This window comes from Diaphorina citri, unplaced genomic scaffold (genome assembly GCF_000475195.1).
Source record: "Diaphorina citri unplaced genomic scaffold, Diaci psyllid genome assembly version 1.1 scaffold1829, whole genome shotgun sequence".
NCBI lineage: Eukaryota > Metazoa > Arthropoda > Insecta > Hemiptera > Psyllidae > Diaphorina > Diaphorina citri.
Genome location: NW_007379255.1, coordinates 40,243 through 46,208, shown reverse-complemented (window position 1 = coordinate 46,208; position 5,966 = coordinate 40,243). Strand labels below are relative to the sequence as shown.

Here is a 5,966-nt window from a genome sequence, read left to right as displayed (position 1 = left end):
AAGAAGAAGAAGAAGAAGAAGAAGAAGAAGAAGAAGAAGAAGAAGAAGAAGAAGAAGATGAAGATGAAGATGAAGATGAAGAAGATGAAGGTAAGTAAAGGGGCTTGAGCTTGGAACTCGAAAGTAATGGCTGGATAACACTAGGTTGGTTAGGCAGCAAAGAGTAAACAAAAGAAAGATACCCTGAAGTGACTATCGGCGCTCCTCAGGCAATAAGTATCGTCGCTGCTCAGGCAAAAAAAAAAATGTAAGAAAAATTTAGGACTTTTTCGTAAATTTTGGCTCAAAATGCCTAACATATGACGTTTTTTATGACATTTTAGAAAATGTCGGTGTTTTATGATGTTTTCCCCAAAAAAGCTAAAATATGACGTTTTAGTATGATATCATGACATTATGACGTTTGAAGGACTCTGGTCATTACAGCAGTATAAACAGGGTGAGTACCTACCTAAGTAGGTAAGTATTATTATCATCAGCTCATGAGACGATCTCTGTATTGTAGAATATTTTCAATTCATAAAAAGAACGAATTGTTCATAAAAGGAGCATGAAGACCAACGCTTTCATTGGATTTCAGGAATGCATGAGCCCCCATACTACAGTAACTATTGCAAGTGGAGACTCCTAATTCATAGTGTGGTGACATCCAAGTATTTTGACCTGGCTATTGCTGCTGTTATTGGCCTCAATGTGATTACAATGGCTATGGAGTTCTATATGATGCCAATGGTTAGTACTTACTTACGTTTGAAATTTTTTTTTTTTTTTTTTTTTTTAGTATCCCACTATCCCCTTTCTTCTTGTCATGTTTAGGTCTATTGTGATAGTTTAGGGGAAATCAAGTAACACACATGGCAGGTTTAATAAAAGTTAAACAGGACCTTGGTTGAAATACGACTAGGAAAAGATGTTGAACCAAAAATTTGGTCGAAATTTTCCAACTCACAGGGCCACTTTGGTTTAAAGTCAAACCGTTTGATTAAAGGAGTTTTATCAGGTAGCGACTTCCTAATGTAGGTTGTTAGATTATAAATAATTATTAGGTAGGTACTTTATATTGTATGACCAAACTTCGTAAAGAGAGAAGAAAATCAATAACGACTCTGATCAAATAAGAAGAATTCAATATTAATGTAGTGGTGGCCGTGCTAATGAAACATTTGGAGGAGTCACATAAACAGGTACGGGATTGGCTTCAAGTTACTGGACTATTTCTAGTATAAGGAGGGAGGTGAGGGCAAAGAGGAGCGGATGTGGGCATGTGTGGGGCAGACAAGGATGTGTTGGATGGAGAGGGTTTCCCCACATTGGGACGAGACCTTTTTACGTGTCGACATTTCTTCTTTTCTTTTTAGGGCCCTTTTTAGGTTACTATTCTCACCATAGAAGCAGTTCAATCACGAAATATTCACTTTTAGTGCCTAAGATCTTCATTATTATTAAGTTACTGTACTATTTCTTTGGTGAAGTTTTGGCTTCAAGTTACTGCACTATTTCTTTGGCCTCCGTTCTTAGGGCAGCTTCCCCTATGAAATTTTTACTCTAAACAGATAATGTTCGATTTCGGAACGACAAGATTTCCGTTGCGCGCCCTCTATTAAAACACTTCTACCTCTACTAAAACACTTTTGCCTCTATCGAAACACTTAGGTACCTCTATTAAAACACTTTTACCTCTATCGAAACACTTAGGTACCTCTATTAAAACACTTAGGTACCTCTATATAAAATTACATACCTCGGCTGGGATTGAACCCACGCCCTCCTGTTTACCAGGCGAGCGCCTTGACCACTACACCACCGAGGTAAGTGTCAATAATAATTAGGTTGTTGTTGTTGTTCTTGTTGTTTTTGTAGCGGTGTGGCTGCACCGAGGGGGGTTGATGGTCTCTATAGGCATTAGGGTTTGGCTGCCCTGATCCCTTTTTAAATAGTCCCACAGCATAATAGAGTTTTGGTACAGAGAACTATAACTGCTAAGGTCTTATCGTCCGGAAAGCAAAGTTTTTCGAACTAAGGATGATTGCTTTGGGCTGACATTTGGTTTTGGCTACACCCGAAACAAAAAAGGTTATTAGCTATACATTCATAGGTATATACGAGTATTCTAAATTTTATCCTTTTCTCCTCTTTTTTCTCTCCTCCCAGGTATTTCGCCTGCTCAGATCTCTGCGCCCCCTACGAGTCATTAATCGCGCCCCTGGTCTCAAGCTGGTCGTTCAAACCCTCCTCTCCTCACTACGCCCTATTGGCAACATTGTGCTTATTTGTTGTACATTCTTCATTATATTCGGTATCCTAGGTGTACAGGTAAGTTTGACACTGTTCTCCTCCTAGAAGTTGGTGCTCTGCTTCGAGAAGGCCTTGCAACATTCCAAGAGGCCTTGCAACGTTTCACAAGGCTTTTGCAACCTTTCACAAGGCTTTTCAACCTTTCAGAAGGTTTCGTAACCTTCGAGAATGTTTTGTAACCTGAAAGAAGGTTCTGCAGTGAAGTACCATTAATTTTTTGTGAGTTTCAGGTTCTTCTCGCCCAGTATTGAATCCATCTCACAATTTACGTGATGTTGATTTGGAGAAATATCAAAGAAGAGCTTATTAAACACCTTTTCTAAGTCCTTCCATTGCTTTTTTTTTTCATGAAATTCACCCTTTTTTTCCACAGTTATTCAAAGGAACTTTCTACTACTGTGATGGGCCAAACATTAAACATATCCGAAACAAAACCGAATGTTTGGCGGACAAACGAAACCAATGGGTTAACCACAAGTACAACTTTGACGATCTGGGCAAGGCTCTGATGTCCCTGTTCGTTTTGTCCAGTAGAGACGGATGGGTTAACATCATGTATACAGGACTGGATGCTGTGGGTGTGGATCAACAGGTGAGTTTTCTTAGATATGGATCCTATTTCCTATGATCATTCCGGCAGCCGAAATCTGGCTGAAAAGCCTGGTGATTTTAGCTGTTAAAGGGATTACTTTTTTTATCGTCCCGAAATCGAAGAGAGGAGGAAGACAGGATGGGAGAAAGCCAGCCAATTCCGAGAACGAACCTTATCCCTTCAGGATAAAATCTGCCCCGGGCGGGAATGGAACCCGCAGCCTAACGCTTATAAGGCAGACTCGCTACCAACCAAGCTAACTAGGCTGGCAACTCGAGATTGCCTGGTCCGATTTTCATGAAATTTGGTACATGAATTTATAAGATCAAGGCACGTCGATCCTTGATCCCGGATTTGGAATCCCAGATATGAGGAGGGTTCTGTCAAAGTCTCAGCTTGAGCAAAAGAGTCCGAGTGAGGTCTACAGTTCACAGAACTAAGCTGGTGGAGAACCTCTTTATAAGAGAAAAAAGTGGCACTCCATGGTCCATGGTGTTCTCTTGTATTATCCAGTTTTGACGGTACCTACCTGACTGCCGAATTCTGTAAAGGTGGGAACCTACATATATCTTGGGCATCACTTACCTCGTGCTATCCTAAGCACCCTCATCACCCGGATAATGGTGGGGTTGATGGGGATGATCTTCGACTCCACCTCCTCCAATGCAATTCCGACAATGGAGAGAATGACAATACCAATATCCAGCATATTCCATCTGAAATCACAACACATGGTGAGATTCGTATGAGTTATGAATGAATACAATCATAATTGAAAGTACCAGTCTGAAGATTTCTAGTAGTATTGGAAGATTAAGGAGCGCGGTCCACCCCGCCAAGTCAAGAAAGTTTGACAGAGTTACAAAATAGTTCCGTGAACTGTAAGCACATATATATATTTTAGCGCCGATAGCATGAATACATTAGTTCCCCATGGATCACTGGAGTGAAGCAACGTTGCGCGAGGTCAGAATCCGCATCCTGATTTCCAATAAAGTTAGTTATGAAATAGGTAACTACAAAACTTATTACCTTTATATGATACAATGGATACACGTTCTGTATCGTGTATCCATTGTATCATATAAAGGTAATAAGTTTTGTAGTTAGGTACCTATTTCATAACTTTATTGGAAATCAGGATGCGGATTCTGACCTCGCGCAACGTTGCTTCACTCCAGTGATCCATGGGGAACTAATGTATTCATGCTATCGGCGCTAAAATATATATATGTGCTTACAGTTCACGGAACTATTTTGTAACTCTGTCAAACTTTCTTGACTTGGCGGGGTGGACCGCGCTCCTTAATCTTCCAATACTACTAGAAATCTTCAGACTGGTACTTTCAATTATGATTGTATTCATTCATAACTCATACGAATCTCACCATGTGTTGTGATTTCAGATGGAATATGCTGGATATTGGTATTGTCATTCTCTCCATTGTCGGAATTGCATTGGAGGAGGTGGAGTCGCCCTAGTCCCCTCCCCCCCCCCTCCCCACACATAAAGAACCCTAGTCAATTATAAAATAAGGTAAGCCAATAATAATTAGGTTGTTGTTGGTGTTCTTGTTTTTGTAGCGGTGTGGCTGCACCGAGGGGGTTGATGGTCTCTAGGCATTAGGGTTTGGTTGCCCTGATCCCTTTTTAAATAGTCCCACAGCATATAATAGAGGTTTGGTAGAGAGAACTATAACTGCTAAGGTCTTATCGTCCGGAAAGCAAAGTTTTTCGAACTTTGGTGATTGCTTTGGGCTGACATTTGGTTTTGGCTACACCCGAAACAAAAAAGGTTATTAGCTATACATTCATAGGTATTCTAAATTTTATCCTTTTCTCCTCTTTTTTCTCTCCTCCCAGGTATTTCGCCTGCTCAGATCTCTGCGCCCCCTTCGGATAATATTCCATACCTCGGCTGGGATTGAACCCACGCCCTCCTGTTTACCAGGCGAGCGCCTTGACCACTACACCACCGAGGTAAGTTTCAATAATAATTAGGTTGTTGTTGGTGTTCTTGTTTTTGTAGCGGTGTGGCTGCACCGAGGGGGGTTGATGGTCTCTAGGCATTAGGGTTTGGCTGCCCTGATCCCTTTTAAATAGTCCCACAGCATAATAGAGGTTTGGTAGAGAGAACTATAACTGCTAAGGTCTTATCGTCCGGAAAGCAAAGTTTTTCTAACTAAGGTGATTGCTTTGGGCTGACATTTGGTTTTGGCTACACCCGAAACAAAAAAGTTTATTAGCTATACATTCATAGGTATTCTAAATTTTATCCTTTTCTCCTCTTTTTTCTCTCCTCCCAGGTATTTCGCCTGCTCAGATCTTTGCGCCCCCTTCGGGTCATTAATCGCGCCCCTGGTCTCAAGCTGGTCGTTCAAACCCTCCTCTCCTCACTACGCCCTATTGGCAACATTGTGCTTATTTGTTGTACATTCTTCATTATATTCGGCATCCTAGGTGTACAGGTAAGTTTGACAACACTGTTCTCCTCCTAGAAGTTGGTTCTCTGCTTCCAGAAGGCCTTGCAACATTCCAAGAGGCCTTGCAACGTTTCAGAAGGCTTTGCAACGTTTCACAAGGCTTTTTAACCTTTCAGAAGGTTTCGTAACCTTCGAGAATGTTTTGTAACCTGAAAGAATGTTTTGTAACCTGAAAGAAGGTTCTGCAGTGAAGTACCATTAATTTTTTGTGAGGTTGCAGGTTCTTCTCGCCCAGAATTGAATCCATCTCTGAGATGGATTCACGTGATGTTGATTTGGAGAAATATCAAAGAAGAGCTTATTAAACACCTTTTCTAAGTCCTTCCACAAAATTGCTTTTTTTTTCATGAAATTCTTCTCGCCCAGAATTAAATCCATCTCAGAAATTACGTGATGTTGATTTGGAGAAATATCAAAGAAGAGCTTATTAAACACCTTTTCTAAGTCCTTCCACAAAATTGCTTTTTTTTTCATGAAATTCTTCTCGCCCAGAATTAAATCCATCTCAGAAATTACGTGATGTTGATTTGGAGAAATATCAAAGAAGAGCTTATTAAACACCTTTTCTAAGTCCTTCCACAAAATTGCTTTTTTTT

At 40.5% G+C, this 5,966-nt stretch overlaps 1 protein-coding gene across 1 annotated transcript in view; it reads left to right on the top strand.

The window, feature by feature from the left end:
* Nucleotides 1-5,966, top strand: part of LOC103517387 — a 21,427-nt gene that overhangs the window by 5,547 nt on the left and 9,914 nt on the right. The window lies entirely within an intron of this gene.